The following is a 15975-nucleotide window of genomic DNA, read 5'->3' as shown; positions in this document are numbered from 1 at the left end:
GTTTTTTCAAATTTAATGTCTTGCTCTTGTTGAAAACCATTAAAAAAATGAACTTTTCTGCAAGCTGTCTTTTACGAAAAGGTAGCATGTGTTTGGTCAAGTAATGTAATGTGGTAAGCCTAACTCATAACTCCATTTTAAAGCGAGTGTTTTTTAGCTGAGTTTTTGAATGAAAAAATGAGGCTCTCCCTCTGTAAACTTTACATGGAGTCGAAATTTGAACATTATTTTAAACACTATTTTAAATTTATTCTAACAAACCTTTATTTTTTTCTCCGTGAAACTTTTTCCTGTATGACCCAGTTGAAAATGTTATCGTAATTAAAATAACTTTTTGTTCTATTACTGTTAAATGCAATTTTTTTTTAAAATTCTAGTTGAAATTAAACAATAATCAATGCATTTTGAAATTTCGATACAACTTCTAGCCCAAAATATTTTCGTAATTGACCATATTTTTGTATTGGATTTTTTTAATATAATTTTCACAAAATAGGTACCTTTTACAAAAACCTAGATAGATCCCACCTTTAATAAATGAGAAATGTTGTTAGAGACCATTTTTTTTGTACCACTTCAATTTGCATAAGTTTATATCAATTAAAATACATAGAATAAATGTGTAAAGACTGGCTTTATCGTACATACTCATTTACTTGGTTATGCTGTCTTAATCTGAAATCCAAATTATTAGTTGCTTTAAAATGTAGTCTTTCATCGGTGTATGCTTATGCTTTTTAAACTCTTGGTTTAGCGAAATAGCAATAAATTAAGCAAAATAAGTGCCCAGTTTGTATACATAGTACTAAACATTATAATAAGTGAACTACCGCCACAAAACGCGAACATGTTAAGAGAAAAATTAAATCAACGTGATTACACTCAAGAATTCTCTACTTTTTAATTAGATTAAAAATTTTGGCTAAAAAGACAGACCAGTAGCTGGCATACAATAAAATATAATAGAAATATTAAGTTTGCAAATAAGTCTTATCTGCATCCTGAAGTGAGAATACTCAAGCACCAAATTTTTTTTAAAATGTCAGTCCATAAGTTCACTAGACTTAAAATTAAACTGTAATCTTGTTAATTAAAACTTACAATTACAAGAAATTTATACACTTAAATTTAAAAAAAATTTTGAATTCCTAACAATAAAAGAAAACGGTAAGTGAAATTGTTTCAAACCTGATATAAAAGTGTCAAAAATTATAAAATAGATATTTCCTCAATAATATACGAATACACAAAAAGAGTGGAAATACAAGTATGAAATTTACTTAATTTTATTCAGATATATATATAAAAAAAACTAAACATAAACTTAACAAAAAATTTTAAGCAAAACGACAAGCCAAAACTTCTGCGATTTTCTCAAAAGCATCGGCTTTCCTTCTCTCAATTTCATTTCGTTCTTTTAGCTCCTCGGCCTTCCATTTTTCTATGTCATTCCGCTCTCGCATAATCACTTGAATGTCCATAAGTGCAGACGTTGTTTCTCTTTGAGCAGACAAGATTTGCTGCACTTTGTCAGGAGACATTAATCTGTCAATTTTTTACCGTTTCCTCCTTCGGAAACCAGACTTTTGGCTCGTGGCATCATTTTCTCTTTTTAGGTTTGGCGTCGTAAACACCTGAGAGTTTGTAAAAGATACATCAGCCTCCCCTTCTGAAAATTGAGGCGTATTAGGAATTATAAACTCAAATGGTGAGATCGCTCTTGGAGGGGAAGCAGATGTCGGTGGCAAGTGGTCCGCTGCCTTGTTATCAAGTTGGAACTGAAAGGAAATGAAAATTTTTTTATTCAACACATTTAAACTACCCTTTTACGATTTTTGGGAAACTATTTTTTTAATGTAGAAGTTACAATTTATTTACAAAATGTAGTGACTTTTGACTACTTTTAAGAGGCAAATTATGCTAAAAGATTTTATTTCCACTGTTAAAAAAAAAAAAAAATAGAAAACTGAGAGAAAAATTTTAAGAAAAATAAATTTCTAAAATTAAATTTACTTATGGGCAAGAGGCAATGGTTAACTATCTATTTTTGTTAACAAGCAAAAATATTTTACTGTAAGACAGTATATGTTTAATTCAAGAAATATTAAGAAATCGTGCTACATTTATAACAATGTTCATGGCAAATCGCAAAGTAAAAGATGTTCCTCTTCAAATATCGTAAATAAGCTGTCAAAAAACCATAACATAAATCATTTCAAGTACAAAATCATTTTTATGTAGATAAGTCATCTATATATATATATTTCTCTTACACGACGACAAAAAAAAGCCTCATTACAACTCCCCAAATGGCAATGCTAGAAAATCGACCAATGATTGCCGCTAAAAATGTCACACGCCAAATCTAGCTGAGATGGCTTAACACATAGTGCTTTTAAAAACGGAAACTGAAATAACCAGAGAGAGCATAAGCTAGGCAGAAGTGAGTAGTTTGTCGATAGCGCTTTTTTTTTTCACGAATTTATACATTACGAATTTATATGACGATTTTTGATTTATATCAACTATTTATTTGTTTTACTAGAATTTATTTGTTTATGCAGGTTTTTCCATTGCAATTCACTTATTTCAATTTTTAATAATTACAGCCGAAGTTTTAACCTTTTTAAGGAGATATCAGTGTTAGAAATTTTATTTTAAGATTTTATACTATAGCACATTTCTAATAGGTTAAACGAATTACATGTCATTTATTTGGATTCAAATTTATTTTAATGACTTAGTATTTACTAAAAAGAGATATTATTTTATTGTTTAAAAAAAGTTGTTATATGGATTTGAATGATTGTTTTGAATTCTTAGAATTTTGTGCATTTGCAATGTACCTAAGTTAGTAGTTAACGAAGCGAGCTTGGCTTGCGAAGCAAACTATATAAGAATGCACAGCCACTAGTTTCTTGAAATACCACTAAAGGTTGTATACTATTTGAAAGAGCAAATTTATGCTTGCAATACTGATAAAATATAAAAATTTAAATAGGCTTTATATCTTATTATAAACACATAGTAATGTCGAGAAAAAAAGACAAAAGTATAAAATAATTCCCAACTGTAATAAAAAATTATTGATATCAACAGTTAATAGTGCACGAAACTAAGGATAATTACCTCAGGAAAGACTCGACTCTCAAACACATTTTGCAGCCCATTCAAAGCATCTGGCCCATTAGGGCAAGGACCCTCTCATCAAGGGCACTGAGGGGCTTGGGAGCTGTCCTCCCCCAGTTCCGTTGGCATATGTCTTGTATCGCTGAAACCTTCTCTTTGTGTCGGTTTTTAGCTGAGTCCAACACTACATAAAAAAACTTTATATTAGACACAAAAATTAAATTATATCTAATAATGAGGATGGACTTTTGAATATACAGAAAAATATAACTAATAGTATGTAAAATAAAAAAAGCTTAAAGTCTCCGTGTGGTGTCCGGGGTAGAATTGCACCAACGTATTCCCGGCATGTCGTAAAAGGTGACTAATAGTTATTTAATAAGATGTTTACAAATTTCTTTACAATACAGAATGACAACATCTGAAGAATGTTCATTTTCACAATAATCAAAATTTAAGTGTTTCTCTTAGTCATTCAATACAGCTTTGATTATGCTTAAAGAGATAATTCTCTGATTTATGAACTTGTAAAAAACTTTCTTTAAATTCAGTTAATAGTTTTGAAATAATTACATAAGAGTACAAACCAATAGTTATAACTTCCACCACAGGGTATTTTAGTCCACCACGATCTTGATGGTGAATCAAAATGTTATATTCATGATAAAGAATTTCTTCATCTCTTGTTAACAATAACTTACAAAAAGGGCAATTTTTAAGGAATTTTGATGTTGAATGAACGGCATAACCAGCAAGGTAAACAATAACTGGCATAATTCTATTAGATTGTCGCAAATCCTCTTCTGTTACATTTATTTCAAATTTGTTATTGCATAGTAAATTACTGTTAAGAAATTCAGATTCGTTCTCAATATTGTTTAAATCTATTTTAACATAGCCAAAAACATTTGATTTTAAAATCATTGGCAAAGTAGATTGAAGCCTCAGCTAATTGTCTATATTTACCGAATCTTGCTTCTAAACTATTAGTTTGAAATTTACCTGCCAGTATAAATTTTAAACCTAACTCTTCAGTGCAATAGCGACAAATTTTTTGTATGCCTTGAGTTGTTACAGATAGAGCTAAATAAGTTTCTGAGGTTAATCTACCAGTATCAGAAATAGCTTTTCCCCATAGTGATAACCACTCAAGAAATGCGCTTAAATATCTAAAAGAAAAATCGTTTAATCTCAAGGGCTTTTGATATTCATTCCTTTTATGAAATCCTTTAGTTACTGTTCTAACATTCATAATATCCCACCAATTTACAAAAATTTCTATATATTCAGCTGTTAATTTTAGATCTAAAATATTACATTTTTCCTTAAGTGAACTTATAGCTCCAATTAACTGGCTATTGAATATATTTAAAGCAAGTTTTACGCTTGGTCTTTCAATGTTAGAAGGAAAAAGAGATTTTGCAATCAAAGTGGGTGCATATTTAACCAAATTAGACCTTTCAAATTCGTGTAACTTACGTAAAGCTTGAAATGAAGCAGTTTTTAATGGTACATTTTTTACATTATCATTAGTAACATCTACCTGAAATTCTGGATAAAACATACAAGAATTATAACTTTTTTGATTTAGCCAATTGTTCCGAACACACTTAATTATATGAACACTATCAATAATAAAAAATAATGTTCTTCTGCTATCAAATGGGTGTGGATATTCAACCTGAACTTTAGGAGATGTTGAAAATTTGGACATTGCCTTGTTCTATTATTTCTTCTTTTACTTGATCTCCGGTAAAAATTTTGGAACACCTTTTATGACTACTCTAAATGTGCGCTCTCAGGGAGGCTATAGGTGTGATGAGCAATACTCTTTTCTTTTAGTATAGTTATTATGCGGCAAAGATTTTTCGTCTTATTTGTTTTGATGATGAAGTAATCGCCATTGTTTTTGGCGGTGTAATCTTCTATGTTTTTATCCTTTAATATTTTGTTGAATTCTCTCCAGTCGAAACTATCGTCTTCGATGACAATGGGGGGAATCTTGGACATTTTCTTCTTTTGTAGAGTAAACCCGTCTTCTGGGTTGTCAGTGAGTTGGTTTGAGAGGGTGCTCCTAACAGGTGCGGAGGGAGTGATTTTTTGTCTTTTACTCCTAGCATTGACATTATAGTTTTCTTTAGTGCCATATGTGGGGAGGGAGGAGAATTCCTCATTCATTGCTACTAAATTATAATTGGTGCTTATTGGTGAAAGATCTTTGTCAGAGAAATGTTTATTAGCAGAGTTAAATTCGATTACTTTAGCTGCTGCGACGTTTTGGAGCTCCTGTTTGAGCTTACATAAATTAGTTATCTTATTGCTGTGTTGTTCGATGCTTAGTTTAAATTGTCTGTGACAATCATTAAGTTTATTCATTGTGTCGTTGATTTTATGACCGAAATCTTCATAATGGGTTACTTGTTTTTTTGATATTTATTGCTTCATTGACAAAATCATCAAAGGGGATAGCAATATCTGTTATCGCATTATCAGAATCGTTATTATGTGTTGTCGTCGTTCGTAGACTGGACCTTATTTTTAGAGCAGTTTTTCCGTTTTACTGGTTTTATTAATTGCCGAGTAATTGCGCCGTTTAAATCCACGAATCCTATTTCGGTATTAACCATAGGCTGGCTGAACTCTGTTGGTTGGTTTAGCAGTCGATAATAATTCACTATGAGAAGCCATATCTCTGGTCTAATCCCAAAGAAAAGGAAACGCAGACTGGTGGCTTAGTTAACACCGGGCAGCTATGGTAGGCTTAAGGTTTCCACGACGAGTCAGTCAATACTAACCTAAGGAGTCATCAACAAACAAAAAGTTGAACACAGTTGGTCAATCTTTTGCCGTCTGCTTCTTAGCCTGTAGAACCCGTAGAGAAGTCGGATCGCTTCTTGCGAGTTAGGGTTATAAAACAACCTTCCCTCACGACGTCTAGAATTGGGATCCTCGTTCACACCTGGTACAAAATCACCAAATATTAATGTTTGTTGTTTTTACCTTTAAGTGGTGGTTAAAAATAGGTGTGGTAAATAGTAAAAATAATTAATGAATGAAATAAATACAAAAACTAATATATCCTTTCTTGAAGGACATAAAAAAACTTAAATTACTAGCCAAACATAAATAGTGATAGTACATGCAATATTTTTGTTCATTCTCTCGTTCACTGCCGCCATTCTGCTGAGGCGTATAAGGAGCTGTTAGTCATTGACTAATTCCTCCACCTTTATGCAAGATTCTTCTCACATTTTCATTATCAAATTCTCATCCATTATCACTGAAGATCTTCTTCATTGTGTGTCCTACATTTTTGGAATGTGCTAACATATTTTCAAGAGATTGGGTAACTTCTGATTTCTGACGAAGATAAAATACATAGCGTAATTTAGTAAAATGATCTTTAAAAACTACAAAATACTTTTTAAATGATTGATCAAAAGGTCCACAGACATCTGTTGAGATAAGCTCTCGAAGACTCTTGGGACTTTCAGATCCCTTTGCTCTTTACATGGCATTTGTCTTGGTATCCCCAGCGCTCATGATATAATTGCAGAATAGAATCACTTGTGGTAACTAAGCCCACTTCCACTCGATTGTTTGAAATAAGAACTTGCATACATGCTTTATACAAACCACCTTACATTTCTTGTACCATAGAGTACAGTTTTGTTACCAATTTTTAACCGGCATTCTTCTGTTTTTGATACAAATTTACTGTTTTTGTTTCTATCCTGTGCTGCTAGTACTGAAAATAGATTTCTTTCAATATCTGGGACTAACCAAACTTCTTTAAGTTCTTTCACCTTTAGCTTTTGTCATAATCTTTAAAGTGCTTCAGCTTACCGCTGCAGTAATGCCTTTTGGGGATTCAAAAATTTCAAAATCAGTGAAGAATTTGCTATTATTGGTGACATGTTTTGAAGCACCATTAGCATAAGCAATCGTAGCTGCTTTCTTTAAATGAAAAAAACATCTTCGTCAAGAGCTAGTAATGAATTATTTGATATAACATTATTTTGTGATAATAGTGTTGATGATAAATTGCTTCAATTGCAGTTAGATATTTTAAACTGTACTGGTAGATATTTTTTACCTAACTGTTGGACCAGGGATCCCCAACCTTTTTGTTCCTAAGAGCAAATACCAGAATAATCAGTCGAATGGCGGGCACCGTTTATTTTTTCAAGATAAATTTACAGTTGATAGGTAATGATACATATAATGCACAAAAATTTAATTTTTAAAATTAACTTAACATATGGATATAATTAGTGTTAATATTTTTGTGTAAAACAAATGCTTACTAAATTGCTCGCAAAACATACTAAGTATCAAAATTATTTATTAAATATATAAAATACAGTGGTACTTTGAGATTATCCCGTCGACCTGCCAACACTCGCCAAATCCTTTAGAGCTAGTTCTTACAAAATAAACATTGTAAACTCAATAATTTTATGAAATCATTATAATAATTAATAATAACCATATAGTATATAAATCATTTCAGCAGTCAAAAATCCTTAATAGCTTTTAAACTGAAACAAATAACTCATTATCTTTGTGCAATCGCCGCTACATAAATTCGTTTAAATACGAGTGTTTTCGTGTAGTCACGCAGTGTTTCTTGTTCCACCAATTTGCCGAACTGTGACCTTCGATATATGAGAATTGCTGCTTCCAACTGCATCTTCAACCCCTCGTGACGTCACCATACTTCGATCATTCCACGCGACATCTGACACTTTCTGCTTCGTTTGTTTTAGTCAGTCCTACTAGTCTTTTGATTTGGATATTTTTTTTATCAAAAATCAGTATTATGTTATTAATTATTACAAAATTGTAAACAAAGTATGCCTCATTCATGTTGTTTACCGGCATGCCAAAGGAATTACGAAAATGACCTTAAGTGTTTTTAGCTTCCTTAAAAATAATGCATTGAGAGAAAAATGGATTCGCGCCATTAAAAGGGAGCATTCCAGTCCTACAAAACACAGCAAGGTAAGCATTATGCTAGTAGTTTTCCTTTTTTCCATATATATTCTCTTGGAATTTGAAATTTCTTTAAAGATTTAAACATGATTTAACCTGTTTTTAATTATTTTTAGGTGTGTGAAAAACATTTAAATGAGGAACAGCACCTTAGAACTACATCTGCCTATGATAAGAAAACGGGCTAACTCATAGAAGCCGATTTAAAAATTAAGTAAAATTTATATTATTTAATTTATTTTATTATATTCTAATTTTCTTTTACCTGTAGATTAAAGCCTAATGCAGTACCATCTCTTCATCCAAATTTACCGAATAACTTCTCTTCAACAGCTCGTTACTAATCCAGAATCTTCGGATGATCGAAAATTAAGAAAGGAAATGGAAAACATTCAGGCTGCAACAGCTGAAAATCTAAAACGTCAGCAATTAGATGGTGCGGCACAAAAGTTTTCATCTTTTTCAATGAAGAACATATTTATGTAAAGATAATAAGGTAGTTAATTTTTTTCTTTCCAGTTAGGAGGGCTCATGCTTTCAGGGACTAGGGGTAAGTCGGAATGACTATCGTGCAACTCCTCTGGGATCTGCTTCACATATATACCCAATGTCTGAGGTGTCAGATATATTTTCAACATCAGTATTTTTACGCCATGTAAAATTTGAAAGCGGTAAATATTGGCTCATTGCCATGACAAAGATGGAGCTGTGAAATACCAACAGGGGTCTAATCTATAAGTTTCAATGGCAAGTTTTTCGAATGGGAATTGCAGTAACAAAACATCGGTTTTTATGTAAAGATAGTAATATTCTCTTAAATTTTTTAACCTAAATTCCGTAAACACTTTCATGGCGTTCTCATACTCGTTCATACTAATTTTTTTTCTCGTCTAAATGATTGTGTAACTTTTCAAATAGATGATTTTAATTAATTTATCCAAACTATATGACATAAATTTAAACGAATCTGAAAATGGTTCGAGATTTTTTTAGTGAATGAAGTATACCTTTCTTCCGTGTTAGGAATAATACTAATGGGTTATTAAACTTCTTGATAAAAATATGAGTATCATAGCCAGAAAGATTATGGAAAAAGGGGGGCAAAAATGTTGGGGTTTTCATGGATGAATTGCAATTATTGCAGCAAGAATTGTAATGTCCCCCGTCGTAAAAAGCAAAAGCTAATCAGAGCATGATTTTGATATATATTGGTGAATGAGAGCTTAGGATCCGGATAACAAATATTTCTTTTCATTGTACAATTTTAAATTTTGGACACATTCTTCACTAATGAATGATGATTGTGACTGTCAAGTAAAGCACGGCATTTTTGAAAATTACCACTAGAATCGATAACATGAACTAAAGCTGTTGGTATAATTTTGCCTTTTTCTAAAATTACAGCAATGTGTTGATACTATCGGCTCAACTACTGTATCCATGACGTTTACATTTGTATTTTGATTTTTATCGATATGCAATAATGTGTTGTGTTTTAAACCGTATTTTTTACACGCACTACTGTACATGTTAACGTAACATGATTCCCCCTTAAACAGGTTTTACAAATCGTATTTTTTACAAGAAGATCTTTCTTTTGAATACAGTCAAACCCCGTTAACACGAAATCGTCGGGACCACCGAAATTTTTCGTGTTAACCGTTTAGGTAGTGGCGGCATCTAGTCAACAATTATTGAACTACTAAACAATTACTTATATATTACAGTTCTTAAAAGTTACTAATGAAGACATATTGCAAATTTAAGTGAATTTAACATAAAATTAAAAATACTAAAAACAATGAACATTTAAAAATAACTTGAAATTTGGAGAAGAAATAATGAAGTGAATTGAACGCCAAATTACGAATTTATTTATCCGTTACGGAATCAAGGTTGAAAAAAGTCAGTTATTGACTTCTGTTTTAATTTCTTAAGATAACACTTATTAATAAAGTCATTTATATGTTCTAAGTTATCTAATGCATCCATAGCATTTTCTTGTTGCATGAGGAAACGATTAATTACTTTCATTGCACATGTCGCCTCATTTAAAGTAACTGGATTTTCTTGTTCAATATCGGACACTTCATCAGTTGTATCCATGTCGACATCATCATTTTTCGCCGATAGTTCAGCGATTATGTCTTGATCGGTGGTTATATCCGATGTTAGCAAATCTTCGTCTATAGTGGTGTAGTCTTTGAACAAAGGGGCTGATAGAATCCCGCGTTTTTCCGCTTCTTCGATCAAATTAGTCAACGTTTCTGGTTCTGCTTCACTTATTTCTTGAAGATTCATTTCTTTTCCATCTGTGAACCCACCGCACTTGAAACTGTTTATAATTGTTTCAGAAGAAACATTGTTCCAAGCACATTTTAAGTATCTCATTGCGTCTAATAGATTTACAGAAAATGTAATTTTATTATCAAAGCAATGGATCATCTTGCGTACCATTTCTTTTCTGTATTGCACCTTCAAGCTATGAATGATACCTTGATCGCACGGCTGAAGTTTTGCTGTGGTGTTAGGAGGTAAAAAAACACATTTAATCGCTTTTAGTCCGTGAATATCATTATGAGCACTACAATTGTCAAGCATCAAACAAATATTTCTTTTTTCCCGAAATAGTTTCCTGTCCAAGTCTGTTAACCATTTCTTAAAAAGCATTTTATTCATCCAGGCTTTCTTATTTGAAGCATATACAACGGGTAAAGTTTTTAAGTTCTTAAAACAACGTGGGTTCGCTGATTTACCTACGACAAACAAGGGCAATTTTTCGGTCCCATCCATATTACAAGCGACCAAAACAGTAGAGCATTTTCCGCCGGAGCATTTTTCTCCTTTAATGCTCAATGTACGGGAGGGCAATGCTTTGAAAAGAGTCCCGTTTCATCAGCATTGAAAATGTCACGTGCGCGTAATTTTTCCTAAGAGCAGGCCACTTTTCAGACAAAAATGATTCCACAGTCTCCTTATCTACAGTTGCTTCTTCGCCACAGATTTTATGACACACAATTCCATGACGCTTTTTGAATCGTGTTAACCAACCGTTTGAAGATGCGAAATTTGTCACGCCGAGAGCATCCGCAAAAACTTTTGCTTTTTCTTGCAATACATGACCCGTTAAAGGCAGATTCTGACTCCTTGCTTCACGCACCCATCGCAAAAGCGCTACTTCGATCTCCTCATTTCCCCCTGTTCTCATTCGCTTTCTAGCTGGCTCAAATTGATTGATAGCATATGCGACTTCAATTTTTTCACGATTTTTTATAATCGTAGATAGCGTGCTGTTGGGAATTCCATATTTCGTCGCGATCTCTGTTTTCTTTAATATTCCATCACAAACTTCATTCAAAATTTTTTGTTTAGTCTCTAAGGACAAGGATTGCTGTTTTCGACTCATTTTTACGAAATTTCAAAGGCAACTGACAGTCGGACTCTACCACGATCATGTGTGCTTATGCACTACTTTCCACCCCCTTCCACGCACGTGCAAAGAACATTCCGAAACAGAATAGCAGCAACCAATCAAAAGAGATAATTATGGAAGGATGGGACCTCGATTCGAGGGTAGGAGTAGAAATTTCAAAACACTAATTCCAAACTCTTGTAAAAGAAGAAATTTTGACTTGGAGTGAAAAAAATTCTTTTCGTCTTAAGCGGTATTTTGCGATTTGGGTTTCGCGTTAAAAGAATTAATTAACACTATTCTTCAGACTCGATCGACGGGACCCAACAATTATTTCGCGTTAAGCGAAATTTCGTGATAAGCGATTTCGCGTTAACGGGGTTTGACTGTATAACAAAGATTTGTGAAATCCTCGCATTTATAAATTTGATGTTGTCCTTTACAAAATAAACACATTTGAGGAACCATTATATGCGATGATACATTTTCATTTTTACTAAACGATTTATATTTATTTTTAATAGGCATTACTCGTTCGTTTACAAAAATCAAAGCTAAAGCAGAAGCACACAGTTCCAAACATGCTTTAAATTCTGAAAACGTTTTGAGTGAACGATCTTTATGTGACAAATGCCACTCCTTCAAAGATTCAGAATCCCATTTCTTACTCAAAAAATAAATAAGTATGGTATCCTATTTATTTGTCTATGGGCTGACTGATTACTTCCAACACATCCAAACATTGATTTGTTACATCTATTAATATACGCAACCCTTGTGCGCTTTCCCCTTGCACATTCGGCTGTGACTTTATCTGAAGTCTGTGATTATCAACCAACAGTCTCAATAAAGTTTTAAATTTAAGAAGAGAGAAACTATCTTTATTCATTGAAGTCGGATCAAAACAAGACAGATTTCTGACTAAACTTAACTGAATTGGAGACTTTTCTTTAACATACTTAGCGACAGTCAACAAAAATAATTTGGCCTGCTGTCTTAGAGTTATAGCCTGACTATCGGTTCGTTCACCACAAAAACCTATATCTATTTTCTCTAGTGGCAAGTGATTCTTGACATCATTTATATTCAGTTTCACTATTTTATTCAAAGATTTTTCACGTGATAAAACGTCTTACTTTATAAATTTTTGAACTAATGTATGTAACACATCACCTACGTGTTTAGCCATGAAAAAGATCATATTATTATTAAAAGTTTGGTGAAGTTTTAGCACTCTACCTAAAAAACATATGCGCCTTGAAAACATGCCCAGTTTGAAGTTACAAAAACGTGAAAAAACTCAATTTTGAGAACACAGCAATTTTTGTCTAGAACTCATAATATTTGAAAATTTATAGTATTAATCATCCCAATACTCTGAGACTAACATACATAACTATATTGAAATAAAAATATGGAGATAAAATATACTTTTCTCTTCACATAATGTGATATAATTACAGAATTCAAAATACGAAAACGTCTATTTAATGTGGTTAAAGGCTTGTTACTGTGATATGGATAAGCTTAATCAATTTTTAAACAAAGTTGATGTCTATTTAATTAGTATGATGTTAATTGCAGTTATTTTTATTGATATAAAATATTTTAATTTACCTTTTTAAATTTTGAAATGTATAAAAGTATTATCTAATCAGTGATAGCCAATGAAAATTAGAGACAACAGTTAAAATATTATATTTCATAGAACAATCAAAATATTAGAATGAATTTTAGAAAATGACACTGATAATCTGAGGATTACAAAATTCTAAGATGCATTCTAATAACATAACAAATGCAATGATAAAAAAAAACGTATTTTTAAATAATGAAAGAATTTTCGAAAAAGTTTTTGTCATAAGGTACTAAAAATTATAAACAACATCTAAAAAGCACCACCAGCACTAAATTATATTCTTCTACTGCCTCAAACACAGCAATTTCAAGTCTTTTTTTTTTTTAAATTTTTTTTAGACAAATACCTTATTTGGGCACTTCCACCATATACAAGTATGGAGGCTTTCGTTACGGTTCTGGGTCTTGCCAGCAACACAACGTTTTAAAATTTCCTCAGATACCAGCCGTTGATACACGGGCATTATTTTTTCTACCACTGCTTGCCAGAGAAACATTTTCATTTGAGAATGCTTAGCAATAGGTCTCCCATCAGCAATGGCTCTCTGAAAAAAACACCAGGATGAAGCACCTTCAGGGCAATGGATGTGGCTCGGCTTTGCGTCGGTTGATGAACAGTGTTTCAAAGATGCATAAATTGTACTTTTCATCTTTGGAATATATCAGGCACATTCTGTCTTATTGCTTTGAGATAACAATTCTGAAGTTTCTGAATATTTGCCTCCGTCAAATTTCCTTTTTTTCTGCCTCCTAAGGTAACCTTTTTAATTCCCCATTCTTTCATCCTCTTGCGAAGCGCCGTTCCAAGTCGCTTCGCAACATGGTTCAAACATTCCTCCTTTGATACTGTAATATCACCATAAACTTTGCTCTCTAATAAAAACTGTTTATGAATCGCCGTCTCTCAGAATGGAAGTATAACGCATGCCACACTCCTTTACAGAATGGCTCCACATTATATACGCTGCATGCATTTCCATAGAGCCCGAACTTCCTTCAAATTTTTTTCACACTCATCCTGATGAGCACTTTGCCAGATACTGAATTCAGCACTGGCTGCACCAAGATCACTTGCTATTACAGTGCAATCCTGACAGTACTTGGAAAGGATTTCATAGTCTAATACCAGACCTGTCAGCATATCAATTATTATTCCCATTCCAATATTAGATGTGCGGCCTCTTTTTTGCCACGTGCCATCATAAGACACACTTATGTCTCGATTGTCTGTAGTGTTTACAGAATCTACACTCAAGTGAGATTCTCTCACTATTTGGCGAGATATTTCGAGCATTTTCACTTTTAGTTCTTTGTTTTTCACCGATAAATTATGTAGACATTTGGAGAAGGTTTTTTTTTATCCATAGAAGGCATGTTTAATACAGTGGAAAAAAATCTAATGCAGCACGTCCTCTATGCATCAATCGGCCAGTCACGAATGTCATCTGTTGGCTAGGGTCAAGCCCGGGGTCACTTACTGAGCACCTCGTTAAGGGTGGAGGCTGCTCCAGGGGTGACCTTCGGGCGTATAGCTATTGGCTAGCATCGTTGTTGAGTAACAGATTTCTATCTATTTCTCACATCCCCTAAGTTGGACTCCGTGGTGGGTGGTGCCGCCGATAGTGGAACTTGATTTATTTTTTTGTATGGCAGATAATGAACAGATGGTGTTGAGTTCCGCACACCGAAACAAAAGCGGAACAACCCCTTTACCTAGTTTTAACCTATCTAAATGTCCAATTTACGACCCAGCTAAAGCCAGATTCCTAATATTGAGCTCAACCGAGAAAAAACTATCTAATGTATCCCCATTTCTTGTCCAAAAGTCTCTTGAATCTTCAATAGGCAATCCCAAACATGTTAAACAGCTTCCCTCAGGTGATTTATTAGTGGAAACTATCTCTGAAAAACAGAGTACTTCACTCTTAAAAACACAAACTATAGGCAACATACCCATAACAGTCACACCTCATAATACATTGAATATTTCTAAAGGTGTAATTTCTGATAAAGCTCTCCAGTCCCTTCCAATCGAAGAAATCCTAGAAGGACTATCAAACCAAGGTGTTATTGACGCGCGCCATGTAACAATTAAAAAAGGTACAGAGATAATAAATACTCAACATCTAATATTAACATTCAATACTGCTCAATTACCTACTGATGTCAAAGCCGGTTATCGCAACTGTAAAATCCGTCCTTATATTCCTAATCCAATACGCTGCTTTAAATGTCAAAAATCCGGTCATTCAACTAGTAACTGCCGAGGAAAAGAAACTTGTTCACGCTGAAGCCTACCTGACCACACTTTTAGAACATGTAACCTTCCCGAAAAATGCATAAATTGTTCAGAACCCCATTCTGCAAACTCTCGAATTTGCCCAAAATGGAAACAAGAGAAACAAATCCTAAATATAAAAGTTACACAAAATCTGACCTATTTCGAAGCTAAAGCAAAACTACTAGGCTCCCAACCAATACCTAACGTTTCATATGCAGCAGTTGTTGCCAAAAAACCAACAAAATCAATAGGAACACAATATGACATAGCTGAATTAGATGCGCAAAACATGAAATTAAAAATTCTGAAACCAAGACAAACATCTACTAAATCGAAATCAACAGCATCCCAAGTTACTCAACAAGCACCCAGCACTTCAAAACCCACATCAATTCAATCTAAAGGTCCAAACAATACAGAAAGTAACAAATATCTAAAATTAACTCCTCAAATAGTAAATGCTTTGCATAAAAAATTATCTCAACCTTCAAGTTTTAGCAAACATACATACATCCCGAAA

The sequence above is a fragment of the Parasteatoda tepidariorum genome, chromosome 10 (assembly GCF_982258835.1).
Source record: "Parasteatoda tepidariorum strain Cologne lab strain chromosome 10, Ptep-v5.0, whole genome shotgun sequence".
Lineage (NCBI taxonomy): Eukaryota > Metazoa > Arthropoda > Arachnida > Araneae > Theridiidae > Parasteatoda > Parasteatoda tepidariorum.
The sequence above is the reverse complement of the archived record's forward strand: the minus strand, read 5'-3'. Positions refer to the sequence as shown.